Genomic DNA, 27,124 nt, shown 5'->3' on the forward strand with positions numbered 1-27,124 from the left:
GATACAATTGAACTTATTTACAAAACAGAAATAGACTCACATACATAGAAAACAAACTTATGGTTACCAAAGGGAAAAGGGCAGTGGAGGGCTAAATTAGGAGTTTGGAATTAACATATACACACTACTATATATAAAATAGATAAACAACATGGACATAATGCATAGCAGAGGGAACTATATTCAATACTTTATAATAACCTATAATGAAAAAGAATCTGAAAAAGCATAGACATATATATATATGTATAACTGAATCACTTTGCTGTACACTTGAAACTTACACAACATTGTAAATCAACTATACTTGAATTTAAAAAACAGAAAAAAATACATCATGATATTTGTATGTTGATTATATGCTAAAATGGTAAATTTTAATATATTTGGCTAAATAAAATAAATCATTAGAGATACTTTCACCTGTTTCTTTTTACTTTGCTTAATGTGACTACAAGAAAATTTTAAATTGCATATTTAGCTATTCAATAGGACTAGTGTATAGATTGAATGAATGATATACAACATACAGAACCATATTAGAAGCAGTACAAGAATACTGACAGCAACCAAAACTAGGAGACAAAAAAAAAAAAATCAACAAAGCAGAATTATCAGGAGCCAATTAAAGTATGAGTACCTATCCCCAACTTATTTCAGAGGGTCCTAAGGGTATCAGATTTATTTACGTGTTATAATTCAACCACAAAAAAGGGGGGGAATTATTTCTGCCCACTGTGTTTTAGAAGATGTGATAATGAATCTTGTGAATGTTTTAACATTTAACAATAAGCTCCACTTATCTAAATATTTCAGTATTATTTAACAACTCATTTAATTCCCACAGCAACCCTATGAAGTAGATATTATTACTTTTCTCATCTTGTAACTAAGGAAGCTAGGACTTAGAGAGGTTAAGTAATTTGTCAAGCTTACATATATATATTTACTACAATATTCTCTGTCAAAATTCTTTCCCAATATTTACAGATATATGTGCTTGACCAAAGTGCTGCTCTCCTCTACCTTTGAATATTGTCCTCTTTAATGGAGACTTTAGCCTGGAGAGGTTTAGCCAAATCAACCTTGGGGATGAAAGTTCTGCCAGATGTTTCATGCAGACCTCCATCACATTCTCAAGCATTAGTAAATTAAGTCCTGTTGATAGAGGGTCTATGAAGAGACTGCCTTATAAAATCTCTCTCTTAATTTAATTTCTGGCTAACAGTTGCAAAATTTCTAAAGTTCTCTATGCCTCTTCCACATGGCGAATAATATTCTAGCAAAGACTTCACAATAACACATGAAACTGTGAACATGACAATATTTGTATTGCATTACTTGTGATGATATACCAAAAGAAAGGATAAAGATTATGGGGGGTTTTTAGGTATATAGAAATCCTTAATCTCTGTGGCTTCAGCCAATGTATAAGAGGATCCACTCAATGAAGGGTTAATGAGAATAATTAAGATGTGTTAAAACACCTAAAAAGATGAAAAGTTGATTTTGACTATAGAAAGAGAGTGACAATTAAGAAGGTTAAATAGTTAAGCCAACAAGTTAAATGAAGAGAATCAGGGATCCAAAGTCAAAATGCTGAAAAGATGAAGATTTAAGCCACCTGTAAAATACGAGGGATGCAAAACCATGCAGCTTAATAAGGAATTGGTTTACAGGAGTAATCGCAGCGTGCATTGGAGAAAATGGAGCACTTTTTAAGTGTTAGCATTACATCACATAATTTATTAGGTCAGAAAATGCTTAATGTGCTTTGTGTTGAGCTGCTTAGTTTCTCTATTTTCTATTCAATGCTTTGTTTTTCTCCTTTGATGATTGTTTTCTTTTTCTAAACAAAAACAAATTAATATACTCAGCATCCAGTATTATAATTTCAAGACATGGAAAATTAAGCATTTGGAATCAAGATTCTTAGTTTTTGTAAAAGGAAAATCAGAGCATCATCTCTTATTCAATCATTATCTGTTTTTAACCTATTTGGTAACATGAAGAGTGAGAAGAGCTATTCAAAAGGTTCGTGGACTACAGAATACCCAGGATTCTGTAGATGGTGACCACTGTTCTTTTTCTGTTGAGTGCCTTGGGAAACATTGCCCTATGTACCTTTAATTTTCTTTTGGTAGCTTCAGGATCACTTCTGGGGAATGAGCCTTTGTCAGGAGGGAGAAAGGAATCAAGTTTCTCTTTCATCTCATTAGGTCCCCACAGTGCAGGCTGACTTACCCAGAAGCTGTTTAGTGATTTTTATTTGCTGTGTTTTTCCAAACAGGAGAGGCTTTAAAGGAAAGATGCCCTGGTAGCCTATCCATTGTGCGCACTCTGCCAAAAGACCTGGCTGTCATCATGACGGTTTACACAGCTTGCTCCGTGGGGCACCTGACCTGACCAGAGTCACTGAAGAACAAATACCTGAGAGTCCAGCAAACACTATGGCCCAGAGCAAAATCTGGCATGACCAACAACGCATGCTGTTACCAAAGCCTTTGTCAGAAAATGCTGGAATCAGGAAAAAAAATTACTTTATGGAAAATTTAATGTAAATAACTTTTAAACCGTTAACTGAAGTTTTCTTATCTTGAATTGGTATCTTTCTCAAGGTTCTCTTTTTTTTTTAATTGAGTTATAGTCAGTTTACAATGTTGTGTCAATTTCCAGTGTAGAGCACAATTTTTCAGTTATACATGAACGTACATATATTCATTGTCACATTCTTTTTCACTGTGAGCTACCACAAGATCTTGTATGTATTTCCCTGTGCTATACAGTATAATCTTGTTTATCTACTCTACATGCCTGTCAGTATCTACAAATTTCGAACTCCCAGTCTGTTTCTTCCCACTCCCCTCCCCCCTGGCAACCACAAGTTTGTATTCTATGTTTATGAGTCTGTTTCTGTTTCGTATTTATGCTTATTTGTCTTTTCCTTTCTTTCTTTCTTTTCAGATTCCACATATGAGCAATCTCATATGGTATTTTTCTTTCTTTTTCTGGCTTACTTCACTTTGAATGACATTCTCCAGGGACGTCCATGTTGCTGCAAATGGCATTATGTTGTTGTTTTTATGGCTGAATAGTATTCCCTTGTATAAATATACCACATCTTCTTTATCCAGTCATCTCTTGATGGACATTTAGGCTGTTTCCATGTCTTGGCTATTGTAAATAGTGCTGCTATGAACACTGGGGTGCAGGTGTCTTTTTGAAGTAGGGTTCCTTCTGGATATATGCCCAGGAGTGGGATTCCTGGGTCATATGTTAAGTCTATTCCTAGTCTTTTGAGGAATCTCCATACTGTTTTCCACAGTGGCTGCACCAAACTGCGTTCCCACCAGCAGTGTAGGAGGGTTCCCTTTTCTCCACAGCCTCTTCAGCATTTGTCATTTGTGGACTTTTGAATGATGCCCATTCTGACTGGTGTGAGGTGATACCTCATTGTAGTTTTGATTTGCATTTCTCTGATAACTAGTGATATTGAGCATTTTTTCATGTGCCTATTGGTCATTCATATGCCTTCATTGGAGAATTGCTTGTTTAGGTCTTCTGCCCATTTTTGGATTGGGTTGTTTGTTTTTTTCTTATTAAGTCGTATGAGCTGCTTATATATTCTGGAGATCAAGCCTTTGTCAGTTTCATCTTCTGCAAAAATTTTCTCCCATTCCGTAGGTTGTCGTTTTGTTTTGCTTATGGTTTCCTTTGCTGTGCAGAGGTTCTTTTTATTTAAAAAAGGTTCTTTTTATTAAGTAACTTTCACAGATATGCTTATGGTTTAGTCCCTTGGAAAATAACATGTATGTTTAATATTATACTACTTTTTCAAATCTGTTGGTGTTTAAATTCTAAGAACAAGTTAAAGTCATGTTAGCAACTGCAATTCCAAACACCCTTAACAAAAAAAATTCACATTTAGAGATGGGTTTGCATTTGATTATTTGATATTTTTAGTGCTTATAAATATTCTAACTCCTTTTCATCTTGTTTCCTTTAAATTAGCTTCTGGGCCTTCAAAAAGAATATACTTTTTTTGCATTCATTTGAACATCTCTTCTGGTTTAGAACTTGTCTCAAGGAAAAACCTTGAAAGAAAATTAAAACTTCTTTTTTAAAGCCTACAGCAATTTATTAATATTTTAAAGCTTTTCAATACAGTTGTATTCACAAATTGGATTTGCACTGTTTGATATAAAACAATTGTTTTATTCCCACTTCAAGTGCTCCACCGTTTTCAAGCTTGTTAATTAAATGTTTTATTTTTTAAAAAAAATACTGCACAAGTTTCTCAAAACTTCATCTGCACCTGCTCCATAAATGAAAAGACGTCCTTGGAACAACTCCAGTTTATTAAGTGGAAAGCCATTTATTTCAAACAAGAATTCAGTCTTTTACCTGTAAGCTTTAACGTGAGTTACTATGCATTGTATTCTCTCACCTTTTATCTGCTGTCAGTTAATACAAGCATTTTTAGTATGCAGAGGGGAAAAAAAGGCATGTCATCTGGAATGTCACTTCCATTGCCTGATGCTCCTACATATGTGCTCAACTGACATCTCTGTCAAGCTATTTGGTGGTTTTATCTTTCAGCCTGGCCCTTTTGGTCTTTCCCCATCATCCTTTTCCCAACAAGACTGTGTAGGATGATCTGATGAGATATAGGGATTGTGGGCTACAGCTTCTCAGAAATTTCCATAGCAGAGCCCAAATTAGTAAATTGCTTTCTAGCACAGAAAAGAAATGAGAAAACTCACGTAATTTGTATACAGATTGCATCTGGGGCATGAAGGAAAGAAAGGAGTTAAGGAAGACCCCCGCCCCAAATATTGACCTAAGAAACTAAAAGTTTAGAAATGCCATTTACTCAAGATTGTACTGTGTAGCACAGGGAAATATATGCAGGATCTTGTGGTGGCTCAGAGCGAAAGAGAATATGACAATGAATGTATTTATGTTCATGTATAACTGAAAAATTGTGCTCTACACTGGAATTTGACACAAAATTGTAAAATGACTACAACTCAATAAAAAAATGTTTATAAAAACAAAACAAAACAAAAAAGAAATGCCGTTTACTATGGAAAAATGCAGGAGAAGCACATTTAGGGGAGAAAATCAGAACTTTAGTTAAAAAGAGAGTAAAGAAATGAGACAATGAATCCTATAGGACTCTAAGACCTTACTCATTCTTGCCAGAAGCATTTGAAATTGGTAAGATCAAATACCACTAAAGACAAGTCTTCAGTGAATGAATTTTGGTCACAGATCAAGTTAAGATGTCTGAATATCACAATTCCAGTGCACATCTACCATTACTTAGCAAAGAAAACTCAGAGCTTCTGCTAAAGAACTGCTAGGACTCAAAAGTATCAGCAATATACAGTCGCCCCTTGGTATTTGTGAGGGATTGATTCCAAAGTCCCTTCTATAAAATGGCATAGTATTTGCATATAAACTATGAACATCTTCCCATATACTTTAAATTATCTCTAGATTACTTATAATACTGAATACAATGTAAATGCTCTGTAAATAGCTGACAGCATGCAGCAAATTCAAGTTTTGCTTTTTGAAACTTTCCGGATTTTTTTTTCCCAAATATTGTTGATCTTTACTTGGTTAAATCCACAGATGCAGAACCCTCAGATACAGAGGGCCAACTCTATTGCTAAGTTTAAAAAAAGTAGACTACAAAATTACATAAATTATATTTTTATATAAAAACCACATTAGTCCATTTATATGACAGAGGAGAGTCTGGAAAGTAATAAACCAAAGCATTAACATTGTTTTTCACCAGGCATTTTATTCTTCTTTTTGCCTGTTTGAATTTTCTGATTTGTCTGTAATACATATGTACTTCTTTTCTGATTTAAAAGAACAAGATTTTTAAAAATACTTTTTAAAGATATGTTGGACTGTGTTATATGGAATATAAGGAGTAAACAGTAGAAAAACTTCTCTTTATCATTAAGTGAATCAATGATATAAATCAAGAAAATTCAGTTTTGGAAGATATGCATGTTATTTAATAAATAACTTAAAAGATTTTGACAGTCATAGAAATGATACTATAAAGTTCTTAAGAATATGAAAATACCCATGTCTCATGTATCTTCCTATCTTTTCCTGACGTCATAAGCAACTGACATGGTTTTATAACTAACTTTTTTTTTACAACTTGCTCATCCAGACATCTGAACCCTGAATGCTGGATTCCCTAATATCTCTTTATTTTCTGTTCCTCTATATAATCTAAAAAAAAAAAAAAAATCAGGTCCTACTTTTTTTAATATTCCGGCTCAAAGATTGATGCATTTTTTTCATTAATAAAAGGGGAGAAGATTTTTATTAAAATTAAGAAAAGAAAAACTTCATGTAGTCTCCCTGGACTGTATTATTGATAATGTAGTATTCAAGGTGGTACTTTTATTACAAAGTGGGTCCCTAGACCAAGATCATATTGCCCAGAGAAAGACAGGAAGGTTTTTGCTTGTTTACATTTTAAATTTTGTTGTTATTGTTGTTGAAGAATAAAATAAAATTTACTATATAACCAGCTTTTACTACACTGTTCAGTAGTGTTAAATACATTCTCATTGTAATGCAATAAATAACATGTATATCTTCCAGAACCTTTCCATTTTGCTGAACTGAACTCTATACCCTTTAAACAACAACTCCGTATTTTCCCTCCCCCCAACCACTGGTAACCACTATTCCACTTTGTTTTCCTATACCCCATATATATGTAATAATAAGTATTTTCCTTTTGTGACTGACTTATTTTACTTAGCATATTATCCTCAAGGTTCATTCATGTTGTCGCATTTGACAATACTTACTTGCTTTTAAAGGTGGAATAATATTCCAATGTGTGTATATACCATATATTGTTTCCCATTCATTGGATGAGCAATATTTGGGCTGCTTCCACCTCCATGCTTTTGCGAATAATGCTGGTATGAACATGGATTTGTACATATCTCTTTGAGGCTCTACTTTCAGTTTCTTTGCATATGCACCTACAATTTGGATTAAGTTCTATTTTCAGTTTTTCAAAAAAATGTCATACTGTTTTCCTTAGTGATTGCTCCATTTTATAATCCCAGCGACAGTGCACAAGGGTGTGAATTTCTCCACATCTTCACCAACAGTTGTTATGTTCTGCTTTTTTTGATAGTAGCTATCTTTTATGATGGTAGCTACTTAAGTAGTGCGAGGTAATATATCATTTTGATTTTAATTTTGATCTGCACTTCTCAGAAGATTAGTGATGTTGAGCATCTTGTCACATGCTTATTAGCTATTAGTACACCACCTTCAGAGAAACGGCCATTCACGTCCTTTGCTCATTTCTTTTTTTTAATTTTTTTTTAGTCTCATTTTTTATTGAAATGTAGTTGATTTACAATGTTAGTTTCAGGTGTACAGCAAAGTGATTCAGTTATACATATACAGAATACATATATGTTTTTTCAGTTTCTTTTCCATTACAGCTCATTACAAGAAATTGAACACAGTTCCCTTTGCTATACAGTAGGTCCTTGTTGTTTATCTATTTTATACATCCTTTGCTCACTTCTTAATAAGGTTATTTGGTTTATACTTAAGCTGCAGGAATTCTTAAGATGTTTTAGATATTAAGACCTTATCATACATGCTATTTATAAGCATTTTCTCCCATTCTGTAGGTTATCTTTTCAATATTTTGATTGTGTTCTTTGATGCACAGCAGTTTTTATGTTTGACGTAGTGTCATTTGCCTATTTTTTTCTTTTGTTGCCTATGTTTTTATGGAATCATCGCCAAATCTAAAGTCAAGAAATTTTCACCTGTTTTCCTCCAGGAGTTTTATAGTTTTGCATCTTACATTTAGGTCTTTAATACATTTTGCATTAATTTTTGTATATGATGTAATGTAAGTGTTCAACTTCTTTTTTTAAACATTTTTTATTGAGTTAAAGTCATTTCACAATGTTGTGTCAAATTCCAGTGTAGAGCACAATTTTTCAGTTATACATGAACATACATATATTCATTGTCACATTTTTTTTCACTGTGAGCCACCACAAGATCTTGTATATACTTCCCTGTGCTACACAGTGTAATCTTGTTCAACTTGTTTCTTTTACATGTAGAACTCCAATTGACCCAATACTATTTGTTGAAGGGACCGTCCTCCCACTTTTGTGAGGTCTTGACACCCATCTCAAAATCATTTGATCAAATGCATGATGCTGTTCCTTGGACTCTCTATTCTCCATTGCTCTGCGTGTCTAACTTTATGCCAGTACCACACTATATGGATTAGGGTAGTAATTTTTTGTAGTGAGTTTTGAAATCAGGAAGTATGTCACCTCCAACTTTGTTCTTCTTGTTCAATATTGTTTTGAGCATATATCCAGGGGTCCCTTGAAATTCTTATGAGTTTTAGGATAGATTTTTCTTCTATTTCTGCAAAAAAATGTTGTTGGGATTTTAATTGGGATCACATTATATCCACAGAAAGCTTTGGGTGGTATTGACATCTTAGCAATATTAAATCCTCCAACCCATGAACACAGGATGTCTTTCCATATAATTGCGTCTTCTTTAATGTTTTCCATCAATGTTTTCCAGTTTTCAGTGTACAAGTCTTTGACTTCCTTGGTTAGGCGTATTTCTCAGTATTTTTGATGGTATTGTAAGTAGAATTCTTTGATTAATTTCTTTGACAATTTTTCATTTAACCTTTTTCTATTTCTTTAGAAAGCTTCACTGTTTCATTAATGTACAAAAAGGCATCCTCCTATGTCCGTTAGTTGTGGAGGCTTGCAAAGTCCAGGACCACAGCACCAGCAGATTTAGTGTTTGGTAAGGATCCACTTACTCACTCAGATGACACCTTCTGGCTGTGTCCTCACATGGTGGAAAGAGACAGAGAGGTTTTGAGACACCTGTTTGTACCACCTTCACCTCCACTTTCCTCTTAGCCACAACTTACAGCAGCTGCCTCTGAACACTCTCCTCTCTTGCAAAAAGCAGGAAGGAAGCATACATTTTGTGATTTAGATTCTCCAGCATGAACTCCACCTGCCAGTGCTTTAGACCCTGCCTCCAAAATATATGCCACCATCTAACCACTTGTCACCATCTCTCCTGCTAACACTACAGTCCACGCCACTGTCACTCTCCTATAAAATGTTCACATCACTTCCCAGATAGCCTTTCTGATTCCACTCTTGGCCTCACTCCACAATACTGTCTCCACCCGGCAGCCAACATGACCTTTTTAAAACATCACCACCCCACCCAAAATCTTCTAATGGCTTCCTTCCACAGTTAGAACTAAAGTTGATATCCTGGCCTTAACTTGCAGAGCCCTAACTGACCTCACCTCTGCCTACCCCAGGTGCCTCACACATCCCACTTCTCCCCTCGTCACACTGGCCTCTCTTGAGAACACCAGAATCGCTGCTGGCACCAGCCTTGTGCACCAGACTTGCCCTTCCCCCTGGTATCCAATGCCTAGCTCCTCGGGTCATTCAGACCTCATCTTAGGGGTCACTTCCTCAGAAAGGCCCCTCTGACAGCCTGATCTACAGAAGACTCCTAGTCCCTGCCTGTTACATCACTCAATAATGATTTTGAATTTTACCTGCATAGCACCTGGCCTTGGCATCTTGCTTACTCACTTATTCTGGTTTGTCTTCTGCCACTAGAATGTAAGCCCCATGAGAGCAGGACTTTGTTCACCACTGTACTCACGACCACCTAAAATGATGCCTGGCAAAAAAACAGGCACTCAAAAACTGTTTGCTTAATTAATGCAAATTGGAAACAAATATAAATTTATGGCTTACTATGTTTTCTCATCAATAAAGCAGAGAATAATAATATTACCTAACTCATAGAATAATAAGGATCAAAGTAGTTCATATGTATAAAGGGCTTAAAACAGTGTCCAGCACACTGTTTGTTACTATTATTATTTGTTAAATGAATGAAATAACAAAAACAGAAAGGGTTACCACCAAAGCAGAAAAAACTTTGTCAGAACAACCATGTACTAATTCATTAATTTCATTTTTAAAATCTGTATTAATTGCCTACTCTCTTCCTGTTGCTATGAGTGGCACTGCAGATTTAAAAAAAACAATGGGTAGTTTCAGTCCTAGAAGAGCTCACAGTTTGGTAGAGATGACAGATTCATAAACAAAGATTTAAGACGTGTTATAAGTACTGTAATGTAGACATATATAAAATGCATAGGGAGTAATTACTACTGCAGGGAAAATCCAGGAAGGCATCACCAAAAAGATGACACTTGAGCTGGACCTTTATTCCACACTGAGCAAGGAACAAGCATTTTAAGCAGAAGTAACAGCATTAGCAATCATCAGTCCACGCCTCAGTCTCCCTGCACCCTCACCAGCTCCACTCATCCTATTACTTCTACACCCAGTCCTACTCCTGCTCCAGTAATGAGGTGGTTCAGTGATATCGTGTTGTGTCCAAGGTCACAAGAGATGGAGCAGAGCAAAAGTTGCCCACTCTGGGCCACCTACTCAGTTCACACTGAAGCGGGTGTCTGTGTGCCTGCTCTGGCTCTCGGCACTGCCTCCACAAGCAGGCAGGATCTCTGGGGTCCATGTGGCCTGCCTTCTGACACACATGGGACAAACGAAAGCCTCCCTCCTCTTACTCTGAAAATAAATCAACATCAGCACTGAGTTGAAAACTGTTTAATCCCTCCTTTTTTGCACTCCCATGGGAATTTGTATTTCCGAAATCCTTGTTTACCTGCCTGGGTCCGCCTCCAAGCTGGGTACTCCTTACAGCCCACCATGTAGCCTTTCTGACTCTACTCTCGCCTCACTCCACAATGCTTTCTCCACTCAGCAGCCAAAGGGATCTTTTGACCAGTCATGTCTTTATAACTTTTGACTGCACGGTGCCTGGCATTAACCAGGCATTCAATAAATATTTCATGTACGAGTGAATCAGTGAATGAGCACAAGAATCTACAAATGAGTGAGTGTAACACTTTATAATATATGCACACATACTTTTACTATTACAAATAATATTGTATATACATATGCAAAGATATTGTAGTCCATATAATATCCCACGTTATTTCACATGAAAAGTTAGAAAATATTAGAAAGAATTTAATAAAGATACTATGATATATGATATCTGAACATGATAAATACAAAGTAAATTATGTTAGATATCTAGCTATAGATCATAAATCTACTATAAGTTCATTTTTAATTAAAAGAAAAATTATTATTCCATTATTGCTCTTGCAATGTATAGACACTATACATATAACCTCCTTATGCCAGCACTAAATAGGAAAGAAACTCTTTTGTTGTCTTCTGCCTTGTTTTCAAAGGATGTTTCATAAAGGAGGAAATAACCAACAAAACCAAAGTTTAATAGGGAAAAAAAATACATGTTATTATCTACCAGTCAGAAGAGTTGCAGGTAATTAGAAATGGCTGGCTTAAAGACTCCGTGTTTTTTTATCAAGAGCCACCTCTTCCTGTACAGGCAGATTTCTACTGGTTTGCCCAAATTCTGTTTGCTCGCACAGGGTCTGACAGGCAAAGAGAACATGACCAGCTGGTTTCCAGAGCAATACGCTCCCTGGTCTGAGGAAGGCCTGGGAGACATGTTATAAAACAGCTGCCTCTGTCTCCCCAACCAGCCAGAAATAAGCTGAGCAGAACAAAACCTTGAATAAAAAAACCTCGACTTTTCATGCAAGGACAAAAGGTGGTTATTAGGCATACCAGGAAGGTTCTTTCATAGCTGGTAATTACATATAAATTGGAGACATATAATAAGAAAAAATAATTTCCCTCTTCATTTACTTAAAAATGTGATTTCTGCAGTCATTATATAATTACTGGTATTTTTCAGTAACATTATTAGGCATAAATGGGCTACTGTTTCTGAAATTATCATAAAGATAAAAATACTGAAACTTCCATATTAGAACTGGTTGTTGAGTAGGTGGGAAGGGAAAATGGTCCATTTCTCTAAAACAGCAAACTGAACTTTCTTCTGTGGCAAAAGGGATCAATCTGCCATTTTTCACCTTTAAAAAAGTGATTCCTCCTGTTTCTCACATCTTCTTTCAAGCCCTCCACCTTGCTTAAATTCTGCCTTCAAACTCCCTGCTCTTTATCACTGCTGACCTGTAAGGAAAAGTCCCCTCGACCCTAGCACCCCTCTGTTTCAGGCTTCCCGGACAACATGGCAGTGAAGAAAAGAACAGGAAACAGAGTCTTGCTTTTATTTTCTAGGCTATCTTGAGGGCTTAAGCAGAGTCGTCCTCAATAAAAGTACAAAGCAATGATTTGTTTTCTCACACCTTTCAACGTTTTTCTTCCCCTGCCGTCTAACCCCTCAACAGTCTTCATTCTTGGAGACCTCCACGTAAAAACCTGAACCAAGCCCCAGGCACGCACATGATCCGTACCTTCCATCATCCAAGCTAAGAGCAACACGTTCCATTCTCAGTTACATGTTCCAGACCCAACCACAGATGGTAAGCCCCTAACAATAAGACAAACGAATTCCTGCTTATAGGTCCATTAATGTGCTGGTCCCATACCTTAACCTGGGTACAATCAACCTTAACCTGGTTATAATTCCTGAGTCTGCAGAAGGCCCTTAAGGGAGAATACCACTGTTGGGGGTGTCAGACACTACAGCCAGAGAAGAGGAGAATATTTTCATCAAGCCAACCTTTCATCTCTTCTCAGATCATACCACACAAACATCAAAACTATGCCAGGGCATAAAGCTGACACTGTTTATAATTGTCATTACCTCAAAAGTTTACAGCTTTCAGGAAGAAACGAAGAAGGGAGGAAATCACCCTCTGGTTCCAGGCTATTTTTCAAAGCAGCATCAGAATTAGAGCAGCTAAGTTGCAGCTGTGTCAAGAACTTATCCATAGTTCCTAGAGGAAGTGTGCGTGAACTGGCTAATGCAACCAGCTATAGAGACCTGAGTGTGGTTTAAAAGATAACAGGGGAAATAACATATGTAGAACTAGAAAACCACTATTTTGCACCCCTAATGAAAGAATGGATTTAAGCAAATTTCATCAATGACTGCCAAAATCTTTAGTCGAAAAGGTGATGAATACACCTAAATCCAATAATCAATCTTCACATCACTAAATGTGGGACACACACACATAACACACCTCCTGATGGGACACAACAAGAGGCATGTTGCATCACCTATGAAGTATTCTTGCCATTGCCCACTACCCCAAATAAAAACACCAAACCCTAATCTAGTCAGTCCTCTAGCTGTAACTACCAGTTTACAGAAAATATGAGGGGTAGAGTATGTGTTAAATAACATGATAGGGAAACAGTCCAGCAGAAAGCAGATTCAGAATGTGGGAAATTATAAAGGACACATGACCTGGTTTCTGCAACAAATGAAAGGAGGAGGGGCGGTGGGGGAGGGAGACAGAGAACCATTATAAATGCAGTAGGACTTTAGAAACATAAATGAATGCAATAAGCGAATCTTGTTTAGATCCCAATTCAAACAAATTCGACTGTAAAAAGACATCTTCCAGGAAACTAGAGGAATTTAAACATGGACTAGGTATTAGATGATATTATGGAATAACTGTCAATTCTGTCAGATGCAAAGTATTAACAGGTGAACTGATACAATGCTTGGAATTTACAATACTTAAGCAAAAACAAATGAAACAAGGTTGGTAAAATACTGGGAGGCTCATTTTACTATTCTCTCAACTTTGGGGAGTTTTTAAAAACTTCCGTAGTAAAATGTTTTGGTAGGTTTTCTGTATGTTTATTTGTTTGGTCTTTTCCTAAAAGTTACTGTACAGCCTTGATAACTTTATTGGGTAGTCGTAGCCCTCACTGTCATTTTTTAAAGGCCTGGTTTAACTCGGAAGATCCAGATAATCAAAGGAAGAGACAAGTCTTTGCACAAACCATAGAGAAGGTAAATCAGCAGCTCAGCCAGTGTTTAGGAGCTGGCGGCACCAAGCAGAGTAGGGAGGATTGTGTGAAATCTTAGGACCTTCCACAACTGGCTTGACAAAGACAACGTTCCAAAGTTCCCCACCCCGAGCACAGATCTGCTGGCTGGTTTCCCACTCCTCTTTGCCAGCTGGCTGCAAGGGTCTCAGAGCCTATGCCCCCGGCTCCCAGGAGCAGAGGGCAGGAAAAAAGAGGCAGCTCTACTTGCAGATGGAGCCGACCATCTCTGAGCCAGCTGTCCTCCTCCTCCTAGGGCTCCACACAGAGAGGCCCAGAGGGCTAGCGGCTGATCGCTCTGAGCTGGCCATGGCACCAGGGGCCAGGGATCCAGCCGCTCCCCACCCAGCAGTGAACAATCCCACTGGGCTGAGCAGACTGATCAAGTTATTTCTTTTTTAAAAGGAAATGTAATTTGGGGAAATGAATGTGTCTGGGTATTAGATATTAAGGAAGTGTTAAGTTTGCTTGATATAATACGAGTTATGAAGGGAAATGTTCTTGCTGCACACTAAACTACTAAGGGTTAATATGTCATGATAACTATATGGACTTCAAAATACTTCAGCAATGAAAAATACCAACATGTTAACAATTACTAAGTAATGTCACAGAACTAGACTTGCCAAAGTAAAATCAGAAAAGGCAACGTAGTGCACGTGAGAATACACATATGCCCAGCACAGTCTTTCACATTTTGCATGTTACTTCCAGTCTTTAGCTAAAAAAAAGCAGATTCTGGAGTCAGTGCAACCATAATCATATTTGGCTTTCCTCAGTTAATATTTTCATAATGTTTTCCACTGTTTTATCTTAATAATTATTTTTAATATTACTTCATAATATGCTATAATATTGATGCTCCCCAAATAACCATAGCTTAGTTTTTAATATTTTGTTGCTTTTTTTCTACAGGGTTTACTGCTGCAGTGAAAAACCATGTGCCTATAGTTTTATGGTTTTGTTAAATTGTTTCTCTAGAATAAATTTCAGAAACATGAGTTCTGAGCACATGTATATAGCCGTGGCAAAACTTTTCTACATTGTTTAACAAATGATTTCAGTGACATCAGTAAAATGTACTTGTATCAACTTCAGAAGATTACTAGCATTTTCTTAAAATTTTATCTAATTTTTATATTTAAGGATCTTTTAATGTGCATGTCTTCGATTTCTATGAGAAAGAACATGTTCGTACATCTTTGTTTACCTGTAACTTGGTTAATTCTTATCATTTGCCATTTAGTTACTGGAATCATGAAGATTTCTCATAAATTTTAATGTGCTATTTATATATTGCTGTTACCTTCTGGCAAAACTAATATTTTCCTTGGGCTATAATTGCTATCTTTATTTAATTTATATATTCAAATGCTTCCATCTTTTTTTTTCTTTTTTAGGCAGTATTTCTCAACAAAACAGAACATGTCTAAGACCATCCTAACCTAAAGTGCATTTGCCAATAGCCCATCGACGCTGTGATACTACTGAATACTTTGTAACTGTCTTATCACTAATATACTTGACTCCTCACTCTGTCTCACACTCCCCAACCCTGTCACAAAATCCTCCCAATGTTACCTCCTAGATATTTAACCCTCTCCTCTCCTCTCCATCTCAATTACCACTGTTCCACATCTTCTGTCACCTGAAATGCTAAATACAACTGCCTCCTAACTGGTCTCCTTGCCTCTAACAGTCCTCTTGCAATGCAAACCATCTGTTAGTGGTGGCTTACATCTTCTAAGAGACCCTCCCTTCATGGCCCCTGCACAACCTTCCAGGCTCTCAAAAACAATCAGCCAACACACTTTGAATGTTTACCCTGTCCTAAGAACCCTGCAAACATTAATTCAATTAACACTCACAAGAACCCTTTAAATACAATGCCGTTGTTCTTCCCATTTTACATATCAGTAGGCTGAGGCATAAAGAAGTTACATCATTTGACCAAGTTCCCACTGCTGGGAAGATGCAGAGCCAGAGGTGCAAACTTAGCTCTGCCTAAATCCAAAGCCCATAAATGCTGTCCTAGCCACCGCCCCACACTTCCCACAGTGGATCCTCATTTCTCAACAATGCTGCCTGCTTGTCACTCTGCCCCCCAGCAGCACTGCACTGCCTGTAATTTCTCACACACATTCATGCTGCTTCTCCACTCGGTCTCTTCACTCATGCTGTCCTGGCTGTTGGAAATGGCCCTCCATCTCTCTTTACACTTGAACTATATGACTCCTACCCATCTTTTAAGACTTAGTTCAGGTATCACTTCGTCTGGGAAGCTCTTCCCTACTGAGCTCCCTCCCTGCCCTCACCCTCTTCTTCTGACCGAAGAAGTGTCCTTACTCTGTGAGTAGCTCCATCTGTTATATCCAACACATTATGTTTTCTGCTTCTGTGTTTGCCTCCTCCACTAGACCAAGCAACTTGAGACAATCTTAATCATCCTGTGTCCCCTGGCCAGTACAAGGCCTGGCATGCAGCAGGCTCTCAGTGTTTCATCATAGTGTTCAAAAGAATGAGAAATTCTAAGAGTGTTTAATCAATTACTTCTCAAATATTCGTTGAATATCTATGCTTAAGTATTATAATAGTGATATTTTAAGAAGCAAATGACATATTCCATGCATAATATATGCATTTGACAAAATAAGTGACCAAAAAGTCCCACAGACCACCTGCTATGGAAGTTCAAGAAGGGAAAGACCAGTTGGGCCAGGACAGTCAGAGAAAACTACAGAGAACAGGGGAGACTTTTACTGGGGGTTGAAAGACGACTAGGGCTCAGAAAGCAAAGCTACATAGCAGTCATCTAAGTCTGATGTTTGAGGAAACGTCTAGGCTGGGGACCACAACCAGCTATGAAAGCCAAAGCTGAAAAGATGATCTTCTTCCTCTTGATCCTGAGCTCCATAAGCTCAGCCATTCCCTCCTCTGAGTGCAAGATGCCAGAGTCAAGTTTTATTCCAGGCACTTAGCCTTTTGGTGATGAGCATCTCACAGAACTGTCAGACCATCTCCTAGGACAGAAAATCATGGAAATCTTTCTAAATAAATTAAAAGTCCAGAAATTGTTAGATGATGAGACACACCAATAATAATAAAATGTCAGAAACACGTGCAATCCCATGTAATGAATTCAACAACTATCCTAAGGTCAAAGAGGTCTTCCTGCAAAATACACGTCATTCTGTTTACATCAAACACAGAAAACTCATTTACAAGTGAATGTCATTTTCATCTTTGTTCCATGGCCAAGTGCATCTCATTTGCATTCGTTTGTTTCCCTACTGGAGTGCTTGCCACTACTCTACAGCTGGTGTGGGTTGTGCTCTGTACCTGCTACTTACCACAGGCCCACACTCCAGTCATCCAGTTACAGGGCTGAATCATAATCCCAAAGATGGTTTAGCATAAGGTACTTTTAAATAGTACACATGATAGGGAAATCAAAATTTGTTGGTAGTGTAGATAGAAAAGAACTTTAAAGATTCAAATGCACACAAACATATGTTTTCATTGTTAGCCTAACATTAGGATTTCCATGTTCCCTAGCCTGAAGAAGTACAGTCCTAGAGCTAAGGTCACCCAAGGATTCTTTGCTAAATTCCCAAAAGAGCAAAAGAATGGGATAGAGGCCCTATTCTTGCCTCCCTTTGCAGAATATGGTCAAGAGCTAAAAGTGCTCTGAGTGTTTCCAACCACAGAGAGAAGGGGCAAGTTGAACAGTCAGCCAATCATCCATCTCCTAGAGGGTGGACTTCCTCTCACACCATCCTGGCAGGCTCAGTCCTCACTGACCATCTCCCCACTGTAATCAGAAGTGACACCTTCTGAAAAATAATTGGACCCCACCTATAAACTCACTTAACACAAGTTATTCATTGAAGCATTCTCTATAGAAAACAACCCAACTGTCCATCAACAGAACAATTGGTTAAATAATCTATGTATGTCTACACACTAGAATACTATGAGAAAGCTCTCTTTGGACTGCTATGGAAAGAGGTCTAGAGTATATTATTAAAAGGAGAAGAAAAAAAAATGTAAGATACGGGGGAAAAATGTTTAGCTTAAGAAAAGGAGGAAAATAAGAATATATCCATTCTTGGGTGTTTACACGTATGAAAGAAACACTGGACGTATACAAGAAACTAAAATAGATAGTTATAAAGTAAAGATCCAGAGTTTGTACCCTCTGAAACTCACAGGATTTCTTTTTTTGCAGGCACAGAGGGAGGCCACTTTAAGAAAAAGAAGACAAAATTAGATACAGGTCTTGAAAGGAGCTTGTGCCAGAGGGCTTCACAATAAATCTACCCCTGAAATTACCTCTAGGACAGGAGTACACAGAAATGAGGTGAAACTAAGAGTCCTAACTATAAACCTATTTATACAGTTTTTATCTTTGAGCATGTTAAATATTACCTATTTAAAAAGCAAAATTAACTTTTTAAAAAATACCTATATCCACACTCCTACATTGTTGGTAGGAATATAAATTGGTGCAACAACCATGGAACAACAGTATGGAAGTTCCCCAAAAAGCTAAAAATAGAACTACTATATGACCCAGCAATTCCACTCCTGGGTATAGATCCAAAAAACACAAAAACACTAATTCAAAAAGATACATGCTCCCCTATGTTCATAGCAGCATTATTTACAATAGCCAACATATGGAAGCAACCTAAATGTCCATCACCAGATGAATGCATAAAGAAGATATGGTGTATATATGTGTATATATACATATATTATATATATGTATACACACACGCGCGTGCAATGGAATACTACTCACTCGTGAAAAAGGATAAAATTTTGCTATATGCAGCAACATGGAGGGACTTGGAGGGCATTATGCTAAGTGAAATAAGGCAGACAGAGAAAGACAAATTCTGTATGATATCACTTATATGTAGAATCTAAAAAATACAGTAAACTAGTGAATAAAACAGAAAAGCAGGCTAACAGATATAGAGAACAAACTAGTGGTTACCAGTGGGGAAAGAGGAGGGCAAAGGGCAATGTAGGAGTAGCAGATTAAAAAACAGGTTATTACGGGATTATATGAAATCATGTGTGTGAAATTTTGAAAATTGTAAAACACTGTAGAATTTAAAGAATCTTTCATTCAACTGGAAAAACAAACAAACAAACAAACAAAAAAAACCTGTACCCAGGCTCCAGTCATTCAATGTCTCACTCCTCCACCTCCTTCATTCTATCCCAATCTTCTTGTTCTAGTTTGACTTCAATCTGCTTTTCATTCTACTGCCTTGGATCTATTGGGATTCTGTCTCAGCCTGGCTCTTTCCAGATGATAATGTGCCTGGCATTCTATTTTGATTTTGCCCTTGTATTTCTCTCTTTCTGATCACCCTCAGTTCTACCATTAGCTGGGCAGCTTCAAGGAAACTTGGCCCCACCACTGTACCCTGCCTGGCCCAGACTTTTTAAAGGCTTAATATACTTTTCACCCACCAAGAGAACAAACAGATGCAGGGACAATAAAGAAATATTTAAAAGGTAACAAAAAGGAAAGAACACCTCATAGCGTCTCTGGAAGGTTCTACAGAACACTCCAATGCTTTAGCACTATTAAGTAAGCTATTTTTCCCATACGGGATCCCTTTATGAAGCCCTAGGTAAAATGTGCCACAGACAAATTTCACAACATAATGTTAGGAAAGAAAAAGAAAAGAAGAAATGGACAAAATTCTCAGAAGAATATGGAGTATGATTCAATTATAAAAAGTTCAAAATCCAAAAGTAAGCTGTATTGAGACAGGAGGGAAAGGGGCAGGACACAAACTAACGCTAAATAAACGAAGAAGGGGCACAGCTGTTGGGACGAGGTAAAGACCAGCTGGAACCAGCTGGAACCAAGGTGGCTTTGAGAATAGTCTGGTCATTGACCTTTAGCTCATTATACCTTCATTGTAATATTAAAATCACTGTCCCTTACATCATGACAGTTCCAAGGTGGAACATAAAAGGCCAAAAAGTGAGCAATGGCCCAGTTCCTGGGAAACCCCCACCCTTCCCTAAAGAGCAAGAACAGTCCTTCCATTCGTTAGCCTATGAAATTATTTAACTCATAAAAACCTACAACCAAACCCCCCATGCCCCAGGGCCGCTCTCACCTTCTGAGCCAGTCCACATTCTGCCCATGGAGTGTGTATCTCTCTCTAAATAACTTGTTTTCCCTTGTCTACAGTTTGCTTTTGTAATTTAAAAGAAATTTTTTTTTAACCGGGGTACAGTCAATTACAATGTGTCAATTTCTGGTATGGCTCGCTTTTGGATTCTTTTCCTGTGGGAAGCCAAGAACCCTCACTTGACGGTCAATCCTAAGAATTTCTGCAGGTCCCAGGACGTGACATTTCCCTCTCCTGCAACAGTATATTGTTTACAAATACATACACACAGCACAATGCAAAGAAAAGCAAAGAAATGATAAACACATAGATCAGGAGAGAAGTTGTTTCTGGGGGGAGGAGGAACTGTGACATGAAAGGGACACACAGAAGCATCAGAAGTATTTGTTACGGTAAGTAGTGGTTTAGGTGTGTATTTTTTTTTTAAGCTATACACATGATACATTTTTATATCTATAATTTTTAAAATAGCAGATGTAAGAACCCCATAGAATGGTTTTCGTTTTTTTTAAATATGTCAATGAGCAAGTAGTTACTGAGTGCCTTCCCAAAGAGGCCTTCTTCATATTATCCAAATCAGCACCCTGCATCATACTTTATTACAGAAGCCTATTTTATTTTGTTCGCAGAATTTAACACAATTTGTGATGATTCATTTGTTGGCCTAATTCCTCCTTCAGGAACTCCAAGAGAGCAGGAACGCCAGCACACAGTAGGTGCTCAACAAAAATTTGTTGGAGGGACAAAGAAATGATAATGGGTGGACACGCACATGGCTATTTACGGTCTCTGCACTCTAGAGCATACAAATACAATACACACTTTATGCTTTCAACAAGTTTATAAGTTAGTTGAGAAAACAAACACTAAACAATGAAAGAATATGACACATCTTTAGACAACTGTTAACGGTACAGTCTTTACATGTGATATAAATCAGAGACAAAAAAGGTAAGATCGATGCTGACTGGAAAAGTTTGAGAGAACTTCAAAACAGAAAAGAACTTGAGCTGAGTACCAAAGAAGAGTACAGAGTCCTACGGAAGGGAGGGTACCCAGTGAGGCAGCAAATAAAGAGCAGAAGCTAAAAATGAAAATGGATCTGATACAGGAAAAACGGGGTGCAAGAAGGTGCCTGTGTCCCAGGTCTCAGGAGAGTCCCTGGGATGCACCCCGCCAAGTGAGGGTCCTTGGCTTCGCACAGGAAAGAATTCAAGAGCGAGCCACAGTTGAGTAAAAGTAGGTTTATTCAGAGAGATGCACATTCCATAGACCAAGTGTAGGCCATCTCAGAAGGCCGGAGAGGCCATGAGGCATAGGGGTGGGTATTTAAAGCAAAAGTAGATACACACTCCACAGACAGAGTGTGGGCCATCTCAAAAGGCACAAGAAAAGGCACAAGATGCAGGATTGTTAGTTTTTACAGGCTCAGTACTTCATATGCTAACAAGTGGGAGGATTATTCCAACTATTTTGGGGAAGGGGCTGGGATTCCCAGGGACTGGGCCACCGCCCAGTTTTTGACCTTTTATGGTCAGCCTCGGAACTGTCATGGTGCCTGTGAAAGTGCCATTCACCATGGTAATATATTACAGTGAGCATATAATAAAGCTCAAGGTCTATTGGAAGTCAAATTTTCCACCGCCCTGGTGCTAACTGCTGTGTCATTCCCTTAATGATTGTGCCCTGCTCCCTTCCCTCCTGTCTCAGATGTGTCACGCAAGGACAGTAAGAAGCAGACGTAATTTTTTAGAGCAGAGAATGTCGGAGGATCCACTGATCCTACTCTTCCCCACGTGAGTCTTCAAAAATCAGCAAACAAAAAACATTTAAGAAGTTAAACATATTCTAAAACAGCTCTTAAACAGTCAAAATTCTAATTACTGATCTTTATTTGTAAAAGAAAAATGCTGAGACTATTGAAAGAATGGCCAGTAATCCAGCTTAACTAATATATGGGCCACATGTGACAGAAAGTAAGGCCAGTAAAACAGGCTGGCTGGACAGCACAACAGGCAAGTGAGAAGCAAACGGACTTGTAATAATCCAGCTTAGCAAGTAGAAATGCTGGCCTGATCTTGGGTGAGGGCTGCAGGAAGAAAGGAAACAGGGAAAGAGGGGAAGAGGGCAAAAGGAAAGTTCGGGTATAATCAATAGGCCTTGATGACTACTCAGATATGAGGGAGAGAAGAATCAGAGCTCATCAAAAGGATAGACCCTGAGTGACTGAGAGGCTAGCGACGTCATTCTGAAACTAGAACGTCGGAAGGTCAGGAAGAGTTGCTCAGGAAGGGAGGTGATGAGTCAGACTTAGAATACAGTATGTGTGAAGTACCGGTAAGATACACAGTCGCTTTTTGGCTGGCTGGCAGGTGAAAATATAAAGCAGCAAAAGGAGAAGGAATGAGGTTAGAGGGAAAGCTCTGGGAGTCATCACTGGACGGGAAGGAGAAAGTTGAATATATTTTTTAACATTACACTAATTATAGTTATTTGTTCTAATGCTTGTCCCCTTCCACTGGACTATGAGCTCTTTGATGACAGGAATTAAACCGTATCTTTGTTTCCCCAGAACCTCCATCAGTGCCCTGAGTCCAGGTTCTAGGTTCAAATCTCAGCTCTACTGTTTACTACCTATATGACCCTGAGTGAGTTACTTACTTATTTCTGTGCTTAGGTTTCTTCACCTGTAAAATAGGACTAATAATGCCTATTCTTGGCACATAACTCCATCCAAACCCTGTGCTAAAACACTTTACCAAACTCTAGCCTGCCTTACAGCAGCACAAAGCCATGTCCTAGGATGACCCCAGCTCCCCATTAAATGCCAGCCTGAGAAAACTTAAAATACTGCCAGGAAACTTTACTATTTGTTCTAACAACTACTAACAATAGGCCCCTGACCTCCCTTTCTTAAAGCACTTACTAAAAATGGCTTACAGAAGGGAAGGGTGTATACAGCTCAGTGGTACAGCACATGCTTAGCATGTATCAGGTCCTGGGTTCAATCCCCAGTACCTCCATTAAATAAATAAATGAACCTTATTCCTCCTCCCTCCAAAAAAAGTAATAAAAATGGCTTGCAATTGTGAACATGTATGTCTTGCGACTCAGAACTGTCTTTCTCAAGGAACTGAGAGCCATGCCTTTGAAATGTAATCGGAAAGCACAGCACCTCTGTCTCTCAGTCTCTGTAGCAGGATGGAATCCTAACTTTGATAACTGCCAGCTAGCAAACACAGCTGGTCTGATTGCAACTCTTTATAATTTTTTACTTCTACTGAGCAGCACCCCCTACATCCTCCCCTCTAACTCATTCTCAATTTAAAACACTCAAATCACTTCTGTATAAATCTGAACGGAGCTTAGCTCTTTCCCCTACTGTCAGCATTACCAAATAAAAGCTGTTTTCACTGCTTTAATTAATGTCTGGTTGTGTTACTCTTTGACACCATTTAACTTTGTTAAAAGGTTTAATACATCTATTACTAAATTACTGTTAATTTCCAGAAGAGCCAGATGAGAATGGTTTAAGAAGACAAAGAAAAACTGAGGGGCCTCAAAGGAATTATCTTCTTGCCATTCCACTCCAAGATCATCCTGTTTGTAGTATGCAATGGAGAACAAGGGATGAATCTGCTAAGAATTTTTTTTCTTAGTATGTCACATGAGCAAAGATTGCAAAGTGGAAGAAATGAGAAAGAACACATGCTGAACACACTATTTTAGAAGTCTGACAGAGTCCAGCGCCAGTAGATGGAGCCTCATAATCACATTTGTGTCATTTCCTTTCCCTTCCCTCGGCAAGATTACTACAAGGGAAGGACAAGTCTGAGTCACCGCAACAAGGCACAGGCTGATACCAGCTGCTGAGGTCTGGAGGTGCCCCTCTAACAAGGCCACTTCTCTGGCCAGGGAATTTCCACTACTGCACAAAGGCTTGGATGCGCCTTGCCATGTGACGGGAGTGTTAAGGAATGTTACACAGGAGCAAGGCCACTCACTATTAGAATGCTAGCCGAGCTGAGTCCAGCCTAAGCACACTCTCCACAGGGTAATAAGAGTTTAGAGATCACATCTGCTCTGCTAGTAAGTTTAACCCCAATATAGCCTGTTGGATATTGCCCTATATGGGAATAGCAATATGTGTGTCCATGCTCTCCTTGAATAAGAGAGCCTTTAATGAACCAAGCAGTATAGACAAACATTCCTGTACTTGTGCATTAATTTAATTAATACCAAAGATCAGAAACAAATTAAATTCCTGTCAAATAAGGTCTGACTTTAACGCACAGTACAGGATACGAACAAATTTCTAGGACATACAAGAAATTAGTGATATGGATTGCCTCCAGGAAGGGAAAAATGGGTAGACTGGGTACAGAAATGAGAAAAGCAAAAGCTCCTCTCTTATAACTTTTGAGTTTAGTAGCTATTCAAATTACATCACCTATTTAAAAAGAAAATTAAAATTTTAAATGATTAGAAAATATTGACCCCATCACTTGTCATATCACCTCATTTTAATTCTTTGAAGAACACCTACTCTAGTTTCTAATGCCCTCATTAAGGTGTTTACTCTGTCTTCCTCCTTTAATTAACTAGAAAGCAAGCTCTAGGAGAGTACAGATTTTTGTCTGCATGATTCACCCTGCAGCACTCAGCACCTAGCAGTCACTCCATAAACGCTTACTGAGTAAGCCTAAACTTACTAAACTTGCCATCTTACCTCCGAAACCTCTTCTCCAGAATTTTGAATTTGGTGGCCCTCTTCAATGTTTTCATTAATATCTGATGTGTATCTCTATCTCTGCAATTTTCCCACTGTATTATAATTACTTGTTTATGTGCTGGGCTCACCCAGAAGGCTGTCACCTACTTGAGGGCACAGAACTTGAGTGCCTGGCGTTCAGTTTTCAGTAAATATTTGTTAAATGAAATCAACCAAAACCAGAGGCTCACACTACCAGAGGCCCAGGGATCTTGGTGATTATTCAAAAAAGAGCATGGGAAGACTCAGTTTTGTGAGCTACCAGGTCGCCAGCAACACCCTTTCTTCGTGGATTGACACGAGTCAGAAAAACCTGTGAATCCAACACCACGGACTAACACGCCCCAGGTCTTCCACCCCCAAAGAAGCAGAAGACTGGCAGACAACACGTGAGGCCCGCACCAAATACAAACACGTGCGCCTCAGCCTGTGACCGGACCATCCCACGCACCGATATGCTACTGCCCACGGGCCACACCTCCCCTCCCCGGCGAGGTCCCAAGCCCACGAGGCAGACGGAGGAGCCGGGAAGAGGCCAACAAGAGAAAGCGGCGATTTGCAGTCATCATGCCCGCCAATAAGAAGCGCCACCAACCTCCGCCTTGGCTCAGGCTGGGTCCTCCCCACGCGGGCGCTCTCTCCTTCGCCAGCCTCTCCCGCTCTATCCCAGAAAAGCCGCGGTGGGTACTCGCACGTCCACTCACCTGGGGGCAGCCATGTTGGCGAGAACTGCACTACATTTCCCATGAGTCTGCGGGGCGACGAACGGCGCTTCCACAATCCCCTTCGCCTCCCACAGCGCTGTGAAGACTGTTCTCCGCCTAGAGTCCTTGAGCAGTAAAGGGCTCTCCGTTACAGCGAAAATTCGGTTGTCTTTTGGGGAGTGAAATTTATTTGGGGAAGCTCCGCGAATGGACACGGTCCCTTGGTCCCTGAGTAATGCTCCCCTCCCCCTTGGGTTTTGTACATCATTCCTTCTGAGTCTGTATTAGAGGAACGGGAGAGGACCCTGGGTTCTGAAAGATGCCGTCGCATGGACAAGAGAGAAATGAATATGCATGAACGTGCCAGGGGGACGGTGAATACCGGAGTGACAGATGTGCGGAGTACTGTTAAGGGAGGCAGGACAGAAACGATGGGCTGGGCCATATGACAGATGATTACCCCATTCTGTTCTGTAGGCCTAGGGGCCGTTTTTTTTTTTGTTTTTTTGTTTTTTGTAGGGGCAGGTAGGGTAGTTCGCTACCCTTTAAAATGTTGAAAACCTTTCTTAGTTCCTCTTGCTTATGCCAGCAGGATTTGTCTCATGGGCTATAGTTTGCTGACCCCTGGACCCCCTTCCTGGACTCTGTAATTCTTTGAATAGTCTCATGATGAAGCTAAGATTGGCAAAACCACTGAAGACATTTATTATGAATTGCAGTATGATGAATTTAATCAGATTAGCCAACACTACATTTTAAAGTGTTGAAGAGTAAAGCTCTGTCCCACAACAGAGTTCCCGAAATTAGGGCTGGGAGCAACGTATCACTTAAAATTGCTTTTGGTTGCCAGTCACAGAAAACTGAACTGACTGATTATAAACAAATAGTTATTTTTCCTTAAATGACAAGCCATCCAGACAAAAGCAATCACTGGCATTCGTTCTACTATTCAAAAATGGCATCAGGAGAACCCAGGTGCTTTCTAGTCTTCTGCTCTACCATCCTTGGTGTGTTGACTTTTATCCTCATTTTTTTTTTTTTAGATTTTTGTTGTTGTTTGGTTTTTTTTGGGGGGATTAGGTTTATTTATTTGTTATTTTATTGTATTTTTTTAATGGAGGTACTGGGAATAGAACCTAGGACCTCTTGCATGCTAAGCAGGTGCTCTACCACTGAGCTGTACCTTCCCTCTCTTATTTTTTTTTATTACTATTTTTTAATGGAGGTACTTATGCTCATTCTTGATGTTCCCTGGTTACAAGGTAGCTGCTGCCACTCCAAACATCTTGTCCCCCAACTAGTGTCTCTAGCTGGGAAAAAGGAGCAGAGTCTCTAACTTTTCACATAGGAAATGAAGCTTCCAATGGAAGGCCTCTTTCTGCTTGAAGAAGTCAGAAAGTTTCCAAGTGTGAAGGATTCACCACACCCTTGCTGCCTCTGAGA

The 27,124-nt window shown here is 38.7% G+C and overlaps 1 protein-coding gene across 7 annotated transcripts in view; it reads right to left on the reverse strand.

The window, feature by feature from the left end:
• Window positions 1-25,717, reverse strand: part of LOC105068463 (CWF19 like cell cycle control factor 2) — a 234,241-nt gene extending 208,524 nt beyond the window's left edge. For 3 of the 7 annotated variants that reach the window (XM_074356905.1, XM_074356904.1, XM_074356903.1), the window contains exon 1: window positions 25,573-25,713. The gene's annotated coding sequence lies outside the window, so the exon portion shown is untranslated. Of the gene's footprint in view, window positions 1-25,572 lie in introns of all 7 variants that reach the window. The other 4 variants (XR_012503771.1, XM_074356909.1, XM_074356907.1 and 1 more) reach the window with 4 other exon arrangements.
• Between the last annotated feature and the right edge of the window lie 1,407 nt (window positions 25,718-27,124).

Source organism: Camelus bactrianus, chromosome 33, assembly GCF_048773025.1.
Source record: "Camelus bactrianus isolate YW-2024 breed Bactrian camel chromosome 33, ASM4877302v1, whole genome shotgun sequence".
Taxonomy (NCBI): Eukaryota; Metazoa; Chordata; class Mammalia; order Artiodactyla; family Camelidae; genus Camelus; species Camelus bactrianus.